At 47.6% G+C, this 18,252-nt stretch overlaps 1 protein-coding gene and 1 long non-coding RNA gene across 3 annotated transcripts in view; one reads left to right on the top strand and one right to left on the bottom strand.

The window, feature by feature from the left end:
- Positions 1 to 7,890, bottom strand: part of LRRC32 (leucine rich repeat containing 32) — a 20,961-nt gene extending 13,071 nt beyond the window's left edge. The window contains exon 1 of one of the 2 annotated variants that reach the window (XM_019530460.1): positions 7,609 to 7,890. The gene's annotated coding sequence lies outside the window, so the exon portion shown is untranslated. The other variant, XM_019530462.1, reaches the window with a different exon arrangement.
- LOC109306847 overlaps positions 1 to 14,281 on the top strand; it is a 16,064-nt gene extending 1,783 nt beyond the window's left edge. The window contains exons 2-3 of the long non-coding RNA XR_002100127.1: positions 11,600 to 11,602; positions 14,133 to 14,281. This is a non-coding gene — a long non-coding RNA (uncharacterized LOC109306847). The remainder of the gene's footprint in view (positions 1 to 11,599; positions 11,603 to 14,132) is intronic.
- Positions 14,282 to 18,252: the final 3,971 nt, after the last annotated feature.

Raw genomic sequence — 18,252 nt, 5'->3', positions numbered from 1 at the left:
TGGCCACCTATAAGTTTATCAGGGGTGACCACCAGGATCTGGGGGAACGTTTGTTCACCAGAGCGCCCCAAGGGATGACGAGGTTGAACGGTCATAAACTGCTGCCAGACTGTTTCAGGCTGGACGTAAGGAAAAACTTCTTCACTGTCCGAGTCCCCAAGGTTTGGAACAGACTGCTGTCGGAGGCAGTTCAAGCACCTACTTTGAACGTCTCCAAGACACATTTGGATGCTTATCTTGCTGGGATCCTATGACCCCAGCTGACTTCCTGCTCCTGGGGCAGGGGGCTTGACTTGATGATCCTCTGGGGTCCTTCAAGCCATAATATCTATGAAATCTATGAAATCTATGAGATGAAAGGACAAAATGCTTATTCACTATTTGCAATTTTTAAATAATAGCAAGGAAACTATGCCACTGGGTGGACACCTTCCATGTCTAAATCTAAAGGGATGAGCCTCGATGGATACTGGTAAATAAAGGCGCACGTTCTTGTACATCCCTGCTGGATACAGCACCATCCCATGCAGCCATGAGTGTGTCCTGCTTCCACTGGAGTCTCTAATGTCCCGCTAGACAGGTGAACCTTCCTTCATTAAAGCTTGTGAAGTCCTTGGGAACCTTCGTTGTGCAGAGGCTTTTAGTAGGAAGCATTTTTCTTACTAAAAGGAAATTTTATTTGCACGTTGAAGCCTAGGACAGAAGTTTCATACATTGGTTTGATCAGTTAAATCAGATACTACCTTCAACCAGGCTTCTCGTAAAGCAGTTCCAGCCACTTTGAAACTAGTTTATGTGCACTGAGCTTCTGTTCTGTTACAGGTTTAAACCAGTTTCTGATGACTTAAACCAGTTTACGTGTAACTTCTGCCCCCAGCCTACAGGTTCTCAAGGACTTGACATGTTTTAGTAAAGGAAGGTTCACATACCTAGTGGGACGCTGGTATTTCCCCTCCCAAGGAGACGGGGAAAGAGGGGCATACAGGGCCAGATTCTCTTCCTATTACATCTGAGTGCACTTAGATGTCTAAATCTATCCCACCCTGTGCGACTCCTGAAAATTTAATGCATCTGCTTCTGTAACACTGTCATCTGCTGCATGGGGCCATTGGCTTTTGGATGGCAAGGCCTCAAAGACTGAGTTACAAAGCAGCCGGGAGGGGAAGAAAGACGATTTTTCAGGGACTCGAGCTGAATGGAATAGAATTGCACTTAGGCGCCTAAGTCCACTTACGCACCTAGTAGCCGGGACAGAGTCTGGCCTAGAGCGGCTCAACGACTTGCTGTGTGATCTTGGGCCAATTAGTAGTGGAGCAGAAAGCTGCCCATAAGAGGCCTAAGGCGAGAGTCACATTGGTACAGGAATGCAACATAACCTGTGGCCAAGCTCCTGCCCTAACCATTGGGTCAGGTGGCATCTCTGTATCTCAGGACTAATTGCTGCGGATGATGGGGTACCGGGTCCTCGCCTTCATGAAGCCTCTTCTCCTTCTGGTTCCTTGCAGTCTCAAGCACCCTGTGTATCTCCCCACTGTGCATCCCTTCCCTTTACTAGTAAACGCACATGGCCGGGCCTGTGGGGAGTCTGCCAGAGCAGGGATGGAGACCCAGAGAGCCCTGCAGCCACCACCAAAGTCTAACTACCAACATCTGGACTGATGGTGTTGACAGCTATGTTCAAAAGCAATTTGGGAGCAGCAAAAGTGGTAACTTGATATCACAGGAGCTGTTACTGACCCTGCAGCACAGGCAGCTTTGTTCTCAGCTTGTTCCCATTAAAGTCAGCGGTAACATTCCCACTGTCTTCGGGACTGAGTCTTTAACCACTTTTAATATTCTGTTTTTCTACCTAGACTTCACTCGAGCCCAGCCTAGCCCCATCTGTGGTGGGATTGCAAATGACTTTCTGAGAAAAAGATTCATCCTTCTCTCTCCTGTCCTGTGTGACATCTTAGTAATGGGGGCCAAGGAGCGCATCCTCTAAAAAGACAAAGCATGGGAGAGATGACAGGTGTTGTCTCCATTTCACAGGTGGGGAAACTGAGACACCGACTGTCAAGGTTTTGCATGATGGCAGCGCTGGTAGTTAAAGACACATCTTTTAATTCCGAGTCCAAGGTTTTAACCACCTTCCCCCCCAGATCCCTTGCATTAAACTTTGTGCATTAATACACATGAATTATTTCAGTTGCACGTTGCACCCCAGATTTCCCTGCAGTTAGATTGGCAGACAATAATTAGCGAGGATTTTCTCCTCCAAACAGGGACCCCAACTGAGGAGAAGCACAGTAATAAAATGTGTCCTGTTAAAGCTTCCCAGATCCCAAATATTCCTCCCACCCCCCACAGGCCTGATTCCCCTGCATGCCGGTGCTAGCCATTACTGGCTTTCAAGAAAAGAGTGAGTGTCTTACATTTACCTTATGTCACAGCTACATTACTTGCATTCCCACTCACTGCTGATCATGAGTGGGGAGGTGGTGCTCGCCCCATCCTTGGGGGTCTTCAAGAGGAGACTGGACAGGCACGTGGCTGGGATCACATGATCCCAGGTTTGGTGACCCTTTTCTTGCAGGGGGGCCAGACTGAGGTCCCTTCTGACCCTAGGAATCGATGAAACTACAACAGCTCTGCAGAACTGATTCAACTCTGGGAGAAATTAGATCATCCTTTTGATTTTCACTCTCACCCATTCAGGATGTGAAGCACTTCATTGGGAACTCCTGGCAGCCCGGGATGACATTTGTGAGCCTTTTAAAGGAAATAGCCTTATTTGGGACGGCGTCTGCTTTAAATGATGTCCCTTGTTTCCCTTTTAACTCCTCCCCTGATTGCTTTCTGGGTCCTAATAGCCACTGTGGTGGGGTGGGGAAAGGAAAAAGCTGAGTGCTGGAGACCCCTGACCCAGGAAAAGCGCGGGTTGAGAAATCTGGGGGTTTTGGCTTGGCCATGCTTGCAGGATCGGTCCCCTGTTTGCCCAGAGGAGTATTTGCCTTGTCTCTAGACTCCATTGTTTGGCTGGCGTACGGATCAGTCACCGTGTTTACTTTTGGCTTCTGCGTCTGCGAGAGACATTCCTGAAGGGTTGCAAAGAGCTGCAGAGCGTATGACAGGGACCCTGATACCTCCCTCCCTGTTGCAACCGGTGAGTGGGTATTTGAGGACGATACATTAGGAAATCCAGTGACTGATGCCAAGGAAGCCCTGGATCTGGACCCTTTAGTTAAAGGAGTGATCCTTATTCCCCCAGGTCGTCCTGCTGATCGATTTGCCCTCTGTACTAAGAAACGATTTGCGTGCTGATCAATTTGCCCTCTGTATTACTTCCCTCCCTTGGAAGTAAATGGGAGTTCATTGTCAGCCAGAATATACCCTGTATGGTGTCGCTGTGTGGATGAGCGGGATACCCTCAAATAAAGCAAAGGCTGCTGGATTGGTGCCTTGCTGTGTGTGGCAAGCTGTTTGACTTCTGGCAGGGAGCGTGCAGTGCTGCATCTGCCTGTCTCTTCACCGAGGACATTTTTTTTTTGCCTGACATTTGTCTATTAGGGCCGTTTCAGATTTCCTGAGAGTGGATTTACACAGTCGATTTATTAGTTCACGCTGCCTCTTGGGCTGGCTGCTCATCAGCCACGTGTCTCGTCCTACCTCCAGACCTGCCTCCGAAGATCCCTTCCTATGTTCATGCCCCTGCCGTCTCCAAATCTCACCTGCCCAGAGTTTTAAGCTGGGGTCAAAAATGAGCTCTTTGAAATAGGACCCGTGTTATCCTGGGAGGCGCAAGCATCAGGGATCATTTAGCGGGGCCTGTAGGGATGTGATGAGGAATAGTGAATAGAGAAGGGGAAAATCATGTATGACTGCCAGGGAAATTGCTTGCCCATCAGCTTGTCACGCAGCCCTGGCAGGGTCTCCAGCAGATGGATGCTCATCAGCCTGCTGCGTTTGGGTCTCTTCACGCTGAGCCCACGTGTTCCTAGATTTCTCTTGGGCTGAGCAGGCAGGGACACTAAATCGTTCCTCTGGCACGTCTCCTAAGGACAGGTTGGGTGCAATCCCATCACAGCAGTGGGACCTCATCGCCCGGCTGCTCTAAGCTCTCTAGATCAGTGCTGATTGCTACCAGCTTAAAGATACTCTTTTAAAACATCTATCTGTGTGCTCTCTCTGGGTTTTCACTTGACCTCCTGGGAGACACGCGAGAGTGCCCCGAAAGTTGAGAAATATCCACTTTAGGAAAGATTTAAGAAAGCTCCGTGTCCCATTGTTGGTCCCCTATACTGATCAAAGTGCAAACTCTTTCAAAGACACTGAAACCTTTGGCTAATTTTCCTTTGTCATTGTATCTACATAGATTTGCTCTTCTAGGGCTACAGGGGTGTAGGTTGTGGCCGTGTTGCTCTAAGGACACAGGCAGACGAGGTTCTTTGGGCGAACCTGATACGTCTGATTAGACCAACTCAAATAGCTGGAAAAAAAATGTCTTAGCAAACTTTCGGGGTTAAACCTTGACAAAGGGTTTTTAAACCCAAAAGCTTCCTAATACTTTTTTTCTCCCCAACTATTTAAGTTGGTCCAATAAAAGAGATCAGATTCACCCAGCGAGCCTTGTGTGCCTCTTCTAGGGTTGGACTGTAATGCACCTTATCTCTTCAAAGAGCTGGGGAAACTTTGGCTAGTTAGTGCCTCAATACCCCAGAAACAGATGGTAAGTGCCACTCCCAGACTGTGAAACTGAGGTATCGAGTTGAGGGTAAGAGTGACCCTGTGGACTCGGGCTGTAAATGGCTTTTTCATGGTCGCAGCAATAAGCACTGTCTGCTTGTTCTCCCCCTAAACGTAGCTGTGTTTTACTACTGATGACTACAGACATGCACTTTCGGAGCTACAGCTTGACCAGCTATAAGCTAGACCACACCTCTCATTCACAAGCTGTTCCCAGGCTCTTTCCAGGGTGACTAGAAGCAGGAAGTTGTAAAAATCCCCAGAGCCGAGTCTCAAGAGACTTCCAGAAATGTCTTGCAAACTCCCAAGGGCTTCAGATAAACATTCTTCCTTTTAAGCAATGATGTGAGCTGAACCTCCAGACCTCCTGGAGTTTGCCTGCCACTAATTTCCTTGTTCCTCTAATGTGCAGGGCAACTTCTGCTCAGAGCTCTATGAATAAAATTCCCCCCAGCAAAGGAAAAATAGTGGCTTTGCTAGGAAAGCAATCCTGATCTCCGGGGGCAGGGTTAGCTAGAGACCTGCTGTCTTCTAGCCTGCCCCCATGTTGAAGGTGTCACCGGGGGGAGCTGCTTCTGGGCACTGCATCCATGTGTCCCCAAAGGATGGATGAGGCATAAAGAGTACGTGTATTGAATAAAACCCAGCCTCTGCCCTCTAGCATCAGTAAGGGTCAGGCAAAACCCACTCCGGGTACATCTTCAATTATCTGTGCCTTCAAACAGCCCAACAGGATTGTCCTACTGCTGCCTTTGCTCATGACACCAATGTGAGGACGCCACACTTGCTCTCAGTGCCCTGTCTTGTGGCCACTGTCACAAACTTGACTGGTTTTCCTAGCCCTCCCCAGCACAAAATGAACACCAAAATGCCCCCTTCTGCTCCCTGGTACCATTACATCGCCTCTCCGGGCCCCTTTCTAACTTCTATTTTCCTTCCGTCTTAAAAATAGCAAATCCACCACAGTCCTCTTTGCTCAAAAATCCCAATTTTTTTTTCCTTCGATTTTTCTAGGAGGAAAAATAACCATTCCTTTCCCATTTAGGGAAAAGCAATTAGCTTAGGTGGAAAGTGTTTCCCCCTACTTTCACAAACTTTCCTTAGCTTCCTTCCTTTTTCCACTAGGAAAAAATAGGCCAGCATAAGGAGTGAAAGCGCGTGTGTGATGGAGGCGGCGAAATGAGGGGCAAAGTCTGAAAATAATAACCCGATTGAAATAGAAAGTCCACGAGGGGCTTGGCTACCTAATTTTACAGGGAAGCTGCTGAGATACTTCAGTGATGGGCACAAGCCTGAAAGACAAGCAGGAAAGCAACTGTGACAAGTTCCTGAAAAGTGAAATGAAAGACCAGAATATTTCCCATACGGAAAAGAAAATACCCTGCAAAGCATTACAATTTGGCAAAAATGAGAATTTTTTGAACAACTCTATCTCTCTCTGCACAAACAGATAGAGAGGCTACATGGAGCGTGGACCAGGCTGGTTTTTTTTGGAGGAAGTTTCCCCCCTGCCTTCATTCCATCTGAATTCAGACTTTAAAGAAGAATTCAGTCAGATGTACAGATTATAAAACTGCAAAAGAGAGAAAAAGACACCAGGAAATTCATTTCAGATAACTTTGGCTAGAAACAGTGTTCAGTGAGCCTTCCTGTGGTTAGTCTGTCATTCTTGAGAAGAAGAAAAAGGTCAAAAATTGTATCCTCTAACTCAGCAATAACTCTTTGCTTGAAAAATACAAATAGAAGAGAGTATGCAGATTTTTGGTATCTGAGTAAAAACAAACAAACAAAAAAATCAGTATTTCAAAATATTAAGGAATTTAAAAATAGCTGAAAACACTTCCCTTTCTATAGTTTAAAAAGAAGTCTTCTGTTGTGATTAAGCCTGGTTTTTATGTAGGGGACACACACACACACACACACACACATGCTGCAGGGTTTGGCTTTCCAATATTTTCTTTGAGGTTTCTATGTTGGGAATTTTGATGTTGTTGAATTTTCCTCATCTATAGCACCGGGTCAGCTTTGACACAGGATTCAGAAAGAAGATTTTGAAAAGTAATATTGTGCCTTGAGAGAGCTCTTTTCTGGTTTTTGGTGCACTATACTAACACCTATTAATCATCATGACGTACCAGGTGCAAAAAAGCAGTTCCTACCAATAAGTCATCTTTTGCCCACCATAAAATCTGACCTACCAACGTTTTTCCTGCACTTAGAGCAGGAAAAAAAACCCAGCTCTCTAATATTTCCTGCACTGTGCCCAAAGTATGGGACGTGTCTGTTAATAAGATGGCATTCAGGTAAAATAGATATTGTCATGCCCGTTTTACAGCGAGGTTATGTGACATGCCCAGGGCCATGCTGTGAATCAGTGCCAGAGCTAGAAAGCCTCTCAGTCCCTGGTTAGCAGTATTTAGCTTATTAGCTCCCAAAGCTGGACTTTCTGTACGATGATGAGGTTCTTTATGTATGCCCAAAATAAGCTGGGCGCTGTATATATGTATATTAAAAAAAGAGCAGTTTGTACCCCAGAGATCTTAATCCTGTTGTCATGAATAAAGCAGAAATATCACCGTAGACCTGTTGTCAAACTCACCCGTGCTTCCTTAACTTAACATGATCCGCATCCTTGTAATGAAGCTCCCCAGTGAATTAAAAGCACAGCTGTATGCAAAGCGCCTGTTGCACTGTATGTTTAGGCAGTTATTCAGGCTCTTCGGAAACACAACATATGTTATTTATCTGGGACCTTCATCCTCTGTGATAGCTTTACGGGGCTGGACCGCTAAGTCACCGAATCCCCTTTTTCTCCTGCAGTCAGAGAAAGGCTTTGGCTCCTTTTCCCTGCTGAATCAAAGTTTAACGCGGTTCTGCTCGTACCTGCTGTGCGGCTGAAGGAGGAGTTTCCACTTCTGCTTGCAGCGCTCGCTCTCTCGGACGCTCCTTCCAGGGAGGACTGAGGAAGGGCTTCCTTGGGGAAGTAGCACCTCTGCTGCATGCCAGCTGACTAAAACTCGGAGAGCTTAGAGAGAAGTTTAAGTCACTGACAGCAAAAAAAAAAAAAAAGTACTCCCCAAAGACTGGCCCGTGAATTCATTCCTCAGCAGTCTTCAGCCTTTATATATTCCCAGGCTCCCCTAAGCACGTGAATGCATACCTCAGTAATAGTTTTAAAATATGTCTGTCCTTTGCTCTTCTCTTTTTTTTCCATTTCGCTCGTTTAAGTTTGGCTGATTTCCTGGAGTCTCTCAGCTGGTGATTACACTCCTCTTGTATTGACACATTTAAACATTCTGTGAATACCACAAAAATCCCCTTTGCACTCTCGAGGGCCGGGGCTCCTGCTGAAACACATAGTATCTGTCCTACAGATGTGCAGATCCTGTTCAAGTTTCATTCATTGTCAGATGCCTGGGTACAGATCCTCCGGCGAGTTGTGCTGGGGTAAATCGGAAATATTCGACATTGCTCTCATTCATGGGACTCACATTTGGCCCTTTGGACCACATCTTCCATTGGTATAAATGACTGCAGCTCATCTAAAAGTTCTGAGCCTTAAAATGTGTAGGATACAGTTTGGACTTTCGGTCATTAGATTTTATTTCAATCTATGGAATTGCTTTCTTTTAATTGCATCATTTTGAGTGTAATGTTTGAATGGGAGGTAGTGCGCGTGCTTTTGGCAAGAAACACTGCATCAGACCGGTCTCACTGGCATGGGTGCAAGCCCAGATGAGCTTCATTTTACTGCACGGTAGCTGCTCTAGTTTTAAACCAGTGTATGAACAAAACAGGCGATGTGGCTCCTTGTGGATCAGACTTCTGCTTAAAGTATAAGGTATGCTCTGATTTGCATGTTGCTTCTTGGATCTTCCAGCCGTATTGCTTTCGAATGGGGTCCTAGCAGCTCTCATGAGGCAAACAAGGCTAGACCCCATGCCAGCTGAAAAATATGGTGAGAGTGAAGCTCATTTCTGCTGGAAAGCCCATTTTCTCAGGGCCCATCTTCCTGCAGTGGGATGAACTTTCCCAGGGACTAAGGGCCAATGCAAAGCTCAATGCCTTCCACTTCCAGTACAGAGCATGCTTCTTGACCCTGCCTTTAACACAAAGGTGTAGTGGGGTGTGTGTATATGCAATCTATAACCAGAGCTAAACCCAAAGTACTGCACTACATACCCTTCTCCTTCTGGACAGACCCAGCGCAGATGTTAGTCATATTGCTTAGCCTCAAAGGTGCTATGGGGGTGAGGGTGATATCCGAACCTGTGCAAAAAGAAGAGAAGTGTACTTTCAGAAGAGGTGCTTGCGCTCCCATAGTGATCATTCTTCCCCAGGATGGACAAGCCTGGTATTAAGTACCTTTGGGCTTCTCTTTTTAAGCTCAGCTGTAGAACTGACTTGCTGACCCTCATAAAAGACTCTGGATCAGATCCTGTTCCACTTATTAGGCATCTAAGTAGACTGTGTGATCCTATGCCACCCTGTGCAAGTCCCTAAAAACCACGAGCCTGCTTACTCTTACTATACACTGTCATCTCAGCCTGAGCCAGAAAAAAGCAGTGAGTGAGAAGAGGACCCACTCACCTTTTGTATTCATTGTTTTCCAGAGTGGGATAGTGTCATGCTGGCACCCAAGATCTGGCTCCATTGATGCAGCTGTCATATGAGAACTGGAGTCATCTGCAGGTCCACAGCCAAACTCCAGTGCATTTTTTCTTATTTTCCCCTGTAGCAGGGCGCTAGGGTGCCTGCTACTGAATAGCAGTAAATGGGCTCAGCTTCAGAGCAGAGCAGAGCAGAGCAGAGCATGATGTAGAAGCCTGATGGCTGGAGAGCGCTGGCTTGGCAGTACTGGGTGGAGGAAACCCCGATGAGGAGATGTGAGAGGGAGCCAGGTTTGCTTGGAGCTTATGTTGGAATCCCGGAGGGGGAGATTTCGGTTGTGCTTGGAAGTTATGTTGTAACCCCGGGAAGGGAGATTTTGGGTTCAGTTATTGTTAACACCGGAGGACCGGGTGAGGCTGTAGGGGTGGAGGAGGCCTCATTAGGAGCTCCCCAGTAAGATGGGGGTGTTCCTAGTGCCACAGGGGCCTGCATTTTGGGGTGTCCTGGCCCAGTGCGGGCGGCTTTGGGAAGAGCTCAGTGCTGTGCAGAGGCAGAAGCCCCAGTGGGGCATAGGCCTGAAGAGGCGGGTCTGGGGGCCAGGTAAGGCTAAGGCCGCCTGAGCCCCAGTCCAGGGAAGCCCGAGTCGGGCATAGAGGGCCCCGATGGGGGCGGGCGCAATAAGCGCGAGCAAGGGCCCCGGTGGGGGCGGAGAGTGCGAGAAGCGCGAGCAAGGGCCCCGGTGGGGGCGGCAGGGAGTAGGACAGAGTCCTGGTACAGCAAGGCAGGTACCGTGCCAAGGAGGGCAGGAAGGCAGCCTCCCATTAATAATATACCAGCAAGACATGGCGGGCGAGATAGAGGGTGCATTCAAGACCCAATTTGGCACGGTAGCCAGGGGGCGCTAGGGGAGGTCACAGTGCCCCTATAGAGTGCCCTGTCACATCTCCCCCATCATCATCTTCATTTTAGGGGCAGGGTTGTTGGTTCTAGCCATGTTGGAGGCAGGGAAGGTTCTTTGGGGAGATGTGATGTCTTTTATTAGACCAACTAAATAGTTGGAAAAAAGTTCTTTGGACGCTTTTGGGCACAAATGCCCTTCTTCAAGCATTGGCACCAAATTCCTAAGCAGCTTTGCTGCGCACTGTCAAGCCGATGCTGGGTTCAAGCTCAGAAGTGATTCTATTTCCATGGCAGGTTATGCAGTCTTTATAGATCCCCCTAACTACCACAAGGACCATCTGCCTTACAGTCATGTGATAACTATGGTGTGTTTTGAGATTCTGCAATGACTTACGTTACAGAAGTGGAAAGTGGTGATGTTATCATTAATTACAATATTTAAGGAATATTAATTTCTTACCTGACTTATGACCCATAATAAATGAGAGTTTGGTCATGGATTTCAATAGAAGCAGAAATAGGCTTGTCTGGATAACTTTGGTGTTGGCATCCCAAAGCACCTCTCCAGTCCCACTGAAATCCTCAAAACAGTCCTTACGGAGGACTTTGGCAATGCAAAATTCTCCGGCTCGCTCTCAGCAGAGAGGCGAGTGCCCCCAGACACCATGATCAATCAGGTGGTTTTCCCAGGGTAATTGTCTCTGATATGTCCTCCATAGGAGGTCTATGTTGAGCAGATTCTTTCTCGTATTGGGTGGTGGAACTGGAGCGTGCTCCATCCACTCCATGCATTGACCTGGTATTGCAGTGCTTCCAGGACCGGTGCAAAAAAACAGAAAAAAAAAAAAAAGGCACTGATGCACAGAGCCCTGCTCCTTACTTGGAGTGTTTAGGTGGTGATGTACCAACAAATAATGATGGGGCTGTTCCCATAGTGCACACTAATAAGTGAAAGGCAAGGTATCCCATAGCTGGGAGCTCTGACAGAGAAGGCTCTGGCTCCCGTCTTTTTGGGAGCGTGCTTAGATGGAAGAAGCGTTCAACTCAGCTGATCTCAGTTGCCAAATGGGCAGGTGGCAGAGAGCAGTCCTGCATTTGAATTTTTGGTGCATGTCTGTCTATGACAAAACTCGTAGGCAGTGCATAAAACTGATAAGAGTCTGTGCAGTTAGAGCTCTGAACGGGGAAATCCTCCCTTACATTTCCATCAGAGCATCCTTATTCGGACGGCAGCTCCCATCCAGGGCTTCAAAGCACAAACAAACAACAATTCCAGCAAATAGAAGGGGCCACTGAAATGCAGCCACTTCTGGGGGGCAGCAGAGCAGCTATTAGCAGATGAAGAAAAGGGGCAAGAGAACAGAACGTCTCATTGAAGGCAGCAATAGAGCGTGGACCTGCGTGGGGTTTGGTTAGCAGTTTCAGCCAGGCAGCACCAGGTTGCGCCCATGCCGGCTCATTGGTCTGGTACTGGCTCCAAACAGAGAGTCCTGCTCGGGCATCATCAGGTTAATAGAAAAGCAGATGGTTGGAGGAGAAAGGAACCTTGCAAAGGGGAGCCGGCTACTGAGGACATCCGGAGCTGGCCTTAGGGGTGTGCGACATGGGCGACTGCCCGGGGCACCATGGGCTGGGGGGACCACACATGCACACACGTGTGAGCAGCCCACACTTACAACAGCACTCTCTCCCCACCCCACCTTGCCATGGCCCATCCCCACTCCAGGCAGGAGAAGCAATGCCCAGCCCTGCTTGCCCCCCACCCCAGGAGGACCCGGCTGACTCCAGATCATTTGCTGCGCACCCAGCTGCACAAGTGAACCCCCAGATGGGTGATTCTCACACCGGATGGTGCAGCCACCTGGAGTGCTGTGAGTTGCTTCCAAGTGTGCCACACTGTTAGGTGTGCAAACTCCTACACTGGCTTTATTCTTTTTCCATAGTCAAGGAGTGAGTGAGAGCTAAGAGCTGGCATCGTCCAAGAGCAGCTGTTCTAGAGGCAACCCGACCTCAGGCTTTTGAGATCCAATGCCCAAATCTCTTGGAAGCCCTCGGTGATTGAACCCAAATGTCAGCACCAACAGAAATTCCCCCAGTGGTAAGTTTGCAGAATCAGGTCCTGGCAGATGATCTACAAGCTCCCACCCAGTCATCAGATCTGCTGACAGCACCTCTGCACCTGTCATGTCATAAGGACCCCATGTTAGGAGATCCCATCTCAGGTGGGTCTGTAGCTTGAGATTTGGAAGATCACGTGGTGACAACCGCATGCCCAGTTCTGCCACGTGCCTGGCATTTGTGGACTTCAGTGCTAGCAGAAGACAGGTCTATCAAGGGACTGGCCTGAAACCAGCATCACATTACAAACAGAAACCAAAACTTTTAGAAACACAATTCCCAGCATGAGTATCATTATCTCAGAGATGATATGAGTTAATCTGTGTTTTGGAGTTTTCCCGAAATTACAGCAAAAAAAAAAAGAACCCAAATATCCAGCGATGAATTGGCAGTTTGGGAATCACACGCAGGAGACTCACAACCAGTCACGTGATTGCCTTGGTCTTAAAATAGGTTACGTCACGTCCACAGGATGCCCGTTGCTAATTATAAATGATATTTTCCCAGACTAAACAAAGCTCTAATTTTTTGTTGCTATTTTGCTTCCTCTGGTTCCTATTATAGTTTGCTCCTCATCGGCATTAGCATGTCACGGGCTCCCTTCTGCAATAGGTTACATGGATCTCTTTCCTGCTGGAGTTCAGTGAAGCCTGCCTCCTTGCAACTGGGGGCAGGATTAAGCCACAGGGTCCTGCTTTGCAGGTGTTTAGTGTCATCAGTCAGACCAGTGAGGACACTGTCAAAGGTACCAGCCTCTCTGTACTATTTCTGCATCTCCTCAAATGCATCCCATAGCTGTCCAGTCTCTACTTCTACCCCCTCTTGGACAGGGCTTGGGTTGTAGCACACAGGAGCTCTGTCGTGGATCCCCCTTTGTCTGCAAAGACGGGGGAAAAGGGGAATGGCCTATAAGGGAGGTGACGCAGGCTGGGAGGTTCTGCCTTGACAGAGGTATGAGAAGGGGAGACAGCAGGGAAAGGCAAAAGAGTTTGGGCAGGGGAGAGGAGTTCCTGCTGGAGAAGTCTGGACCTAGGGTGCTTGTACACAATGTTGGCTTTCTCTAGCTAACGATATTCTCTGGGTTTATCTCACTCTCGTAATGCACCCCGATGAGTCCCGTTACTATTTTGTATGTACCGCGTGTAACAGTCGTCATTGGTTAATGTGCTATTACTAGCCAAAAAACACTGGGAAAATAGCAATTTTAGCTGCGTGCGAGAACACATGCAACGAAAGTTTCACGGTAAAATTAAACCTGGTGGAACAATTAGCTGCAGTAAAATTAGAACGTTTTGGAGGTGGTCTAACTCGCCACGATCAATCGAAACCTACCACGATAAAAGAAGTCAGCGTGTATTTGCACACACGATTAACCTAGCGAAATGGCGAGTTTTGGTGCCATTTTGTAGCGTGGATCTAAACAACATGCAAGGGTCCCTGGAGCGCAGTGACTGTGAGAAGTCCAGTGGTGGAAGGAGCCCAGGAGAGACGAAGTGGTCCCAGGGGAAGGCCACGTCTCAGGAGGTCTGACAGTGGACTAAGGATGATGTGATGTGTGAGATAGTTGTACAGGAGTGGGAGGAGGCTTTGCTTTCTAGGAATCCTTAAGGCGCCTTGGCCACTGAATGGATTTCAGCCCCAAAATTGGACAGAGAGGCAAATTCCTGCCCAGGAGAGCATATCATCTTCCCACTCTTCCGTGAAATATGAAATAGCATCACCAGAAGAAACCATGATTCTGCATCCTGCTTGCTACCAGACAACTTGGAGGGGGAAAGACTGTTCCAACTTTTATCTGAGTCTAATTTGCACAAAATGAACTATTCCAACCAGGAGATTTGACACCACCTTCAGCTCTCATGTGAAATATGAGTTTGCATTTTCACCTAGGAGAAATTTTACAATCTTTGCATTCTCCTATGTCTGAGGAAGGTAGAGTGTGCCTGAAAGCTTGCAATTTTTATTTTTATTTTTTGCAAATATCTAGCTGGTCTATTTGCAAAAGATATCACCTCTGCCATCAGTTGTGATTCCAATGAGAGGCGATGCATTTTTTTAATGAAACTTTTATTGGACCATCTGTATAGCTGGGAAGAAGATGGAGGTTTCAGGCCAGAAGGCCTGTGAAGGTTGTGTCACCAGTGACGACTTCTTCCATGCCCCTTTTTCCAAGATTCAGTCTATGGAGCTGCAGAATTATGCTTGTGCAACAGCCAGCCTCTCTGAATGCACTTGTGCTACTGAGCCAGTGTGACAGTCTCTTCCTCACTCTGGCTCCCGCTCCTGTACCCCCATGAAGGTTATGTATTAAGTGCATCAGAATATTTGCAATACCGATGCCATGCAAAGCCTTCTGGAGCCATCTCTGTCTATGAAATCAGTGCCAGATTTCAAGTCAGCGAAGGCACCATGTGATGGGTGACTGAATTTCCAGTGTTTCTTTCCCAAAAGCTGTAGGTCAAGGGCAGGCTTGGTGGTTAGTCTCTTAGCAGTAGTACCAGTAACCAGCTCTGGGCAGTATTTATGAGTTGGCAATAGCTGAATTTGAGAAAGGAGAACACGGGGTGAAAGCTTTATTGGAAGCTGACTGTAATGTGGTTGGACAATAACTGCTGCGGTCTAAACACTACCCTTTACTTAAGTTCAGTGCTGTGATGCTGCCCTCTTTCTACTCAGCTTGGCCTTTACCAAGGCCCTCCCCCCCCCCGATTTTCTGAAAGAGCCCATTTTGGTGGCCAGCTGAATGACACATTTGAGTAGCTCTGGTGATGTTCACATGCGGCTGCTGGATTAAACTTGGCCTTTTATGGCTGCCTACACTTCATTCAGTGAGAGCGCATGGGTGCGGGGTCTCTAGGTCTCTCTCTTGCTGGTCTTACAGACTTTGAGGGCCTCTACCCACCCAGACTTAAAGCCTTTCATCTCCTCCTGCCTTGTGCAGTCTCCTTCCAGCCCATGACATGTTCACCTATCCCTTCCAGACCACTTGCTGTGTTATCTTCCCATCATTGCCTTGGTCTGCTGTGAGGTCTGATACCTTCCACCTCGGCATCCAAAATCTCCCTCAGATGCCATTGGTTCTGCCAATATGCCCTGCCCATTTCATTCTCTGCACTCTTAATTTACTTAGGACATTAGGTCTTTTATATAGGTCAGCAAGCTCTTGATTATATCTTCTGCTCCAAACTCTAGGTGTATACGTCATCTATGGCAAGCGAAGCAAGGGGCTTGGCACAGACCTGCTGGGTGACTGAGCACAGGGGTGTAGCATTTCATTCATCTCGGCTTTACTTCTTGATCATAAGCCCTAAGTATTATGATGGAACTGCTGCTAGTGGTTCTGTCAACCGGGCACGGGTATCATGAGCCGCCCTTCTTCAGGGTCACCAGCTATTCTTACGTAACCCAGGTGCACTGGAGTGTGTACCCCCTTCTCCAACAGAAGGGGATGGCCAGCAATGCATATGTGCTGGAGATGGAAACTGCAGCTTGCTCACAGCTTCCCCTTCTCAGGTGTCTCTACAGAGGAAGACCAGGACCTACTATCTTAACTATATACATGGCTTATTCAGGTGCAGAATAAAAGGGGAGGGGATTAGAATAAACTGGATAAGTGATAAAGATAAATATTTACATTAGCCAACTCAGCAAATAACAGAACAGGTAAGTATAGTGGTCCCCCAAGACCCACGAGAGAAACCTCGCCCACAGATCCCCAGAGGGTATGACCCAAGCTTGCCGTGTTCTCTTCCAGCAAGAGGTTGGCGACGCAGCCGCCTGCCGCTCCCATCTGATGGCAGAGTCTTTGGGCTCTTCAGGGCAAGTGGAAGCCCCCCCCGGGTAGGTCTTCCCCAGCTCTTCTCAGCCCCAGCTTCTTCTTTCTTCTCTGTCCCTCATTGTCTCCCCCTCATGCTGTCCATGCAGCTCTTTATATACCCTTTTGGGGCTCCACCCCACGATTGAAGACTGGCCAATCAGAGGAAGGTGGAGCTCAGTCTTCACTTGGGTCCGCTCCTCACTTCACCCCGATGTAGGGGCAGGGTAGGCTCCTTCCAAGGCTCCTCCCCTGCTGGTCACTGATTGGTGGGTTTGCCCCACCAATCATTTGGAAATTCTCTAAGCCCGAGGATCTGGGCGAAGATAGGCAAACCCGCCACACTTATGTTGGGAAATCTCAAGATCTCAGTTAGCCTTTGCCCTGAATACTCTTTGCAGATGCATGAGCTCAGCTGTATCCTTGCTGGACTTTTAATTATTGATTGAATATCAGGTGTGTGTCGTTGGCTCAGCACAGGCATTTAATGAAATGTTTAAACCTGATAACTTCTTCTGTGGCAATTCCAATGACATGGCTCGGGCAGCCCATGCATGCTCATTGTCACCATGGAGGGTTCCTAGGGCAGCCAATCTGTTCCTGTCTTCTATTGCTTATCAGTCACATAACAGGACATTAGGATTATTGCATGCTAGGTGCTCCTTGTGTAGGTGCATTTGGATCCTTTCAAAATGCTGGAGGTCAATAGCAATGTCAGCTAGAGAAAGATGGTGGTCCATGTTAGTAGGAGTTTCAGTGCCTGACAGAAAAGGTCGGCTCTCACTGAGCTAGCTGCTTGTGGGGAGTCTGACAAATAGATCATTTAGGCTGGTGTCACTGAGGAAGCAGTTGGGACATGAGGTAACACAGAGACTAAGTACAGACTATCAAGAAGCCTGAGGCTGAATCGATTCAGTCTTTACAGGTTAGTCTAACCTGCAGAGATTAAACTGAGAAATAATTGGACAAACATTTGATTCAGGAAATTCAGCCACACACCTGCAGTGGCTCAGGCCAGAGGCCAGCAGTTGCTACAGCATGGCTCTCTGGCACATCGCCAGCAGTAGCTGTGTGTTTTCTTCCTCATTCTGCTGTTCCCGAGGTCTCTGGGATTTGCAGTCCAGAATCGCAGCAGCAGGACTCTTCAGGGTTGCTCATCATGTCCTCTTCCTGCTTCCAGGTGCCTCTGGGATTTGTAGTCCACACCTGCAGCCAGCAGTGAGTTTTTAGCAGGATAGGGCATCTCTGTCCTCAGGGGAAGGGAAGTTTAACCCCCCTCCCTGGCCCCAGACCCCAGCTGGAGTTTACCTGGGGGAGGGGGCGGTCCCAGTTTCAGCCATTTTGAAAGTGATTTATATCCACTGAACTTCTGTTCTGTTACAGGTTTAAATCAATTTCTGATCACTTAAACTGATTTATGTGCAACTTCTGATGACTTAAACTGTACTCTTACTCTGACCCCAGTAAGAGTACAGTTCCTGCTCAAATTTATGAAAGACCTTGAAGTAAAGGTCAATAAAAGGTTTGACTAGGAAGCTGTGGGGCAGAAGCCAGAGCTGTGTTCCAATTACTGTGACATGAAGGGCTAAATGGAAGTTGCCCTCCTAATTTTTAAAGGAAAATTTTGCCCAATATTTAAAAAACACCCAACCTCCATAAAATGTGGAGCCCAATTCTTAATTCCTTCTAGGCCTTAAATGACAACAGACTTCAGCCAGAGCTTTAGGTTTGTAAGGAATAAATGTCAGGAGCTAGGAGAGGCCATCCCAGCAGGGTTGACTGGCTTGTGGGGTTGCACCATAGATGGTTTAGGGATGGTTATGTTAGTCTGGTTGTGATCTAGAGGTAGGGACTATGATAGAAGTTGACTCAAAGCAGCCCAAACTTGCTCAAAAGGCTTAGGAAAGTGTGATCCATGTGATGAACATATCCAGAGTTTCAGGTTTGTCATTAAACTACAAACCAGGCAAGACTGATGTAGTTTTTTATTGCAATGATTTCTCGTATCTGTGCCTTCTACTGAAATAGCAAATTACTCTGTCACAGCAAACAAGCTGGAGAGCACTTTGCTCTGTGAGCTCCTT

Source organism: Crocodylus porosus, unplaced genomic scaffold, assembly GCF_001723895.1.
Source record: "Crocodylus porosus isolate Cpor-Errol unplaced genomic scaffold, CroPor_comp1, whole genome shotgun sequence".
In the NCBI taxonomy this organism is placed as follows: domain Eukaryota; kingdom Metazoa; phylum Chordata; order Crocodylia; family Crocodylidae; genus Crocodylus; species Crocodylus porosus.
The sequence above is the reverse complement of the archived record's forward strand: the minus strand, read 5'-3'. Positions and strand labels throughout refer to the sequence as shown.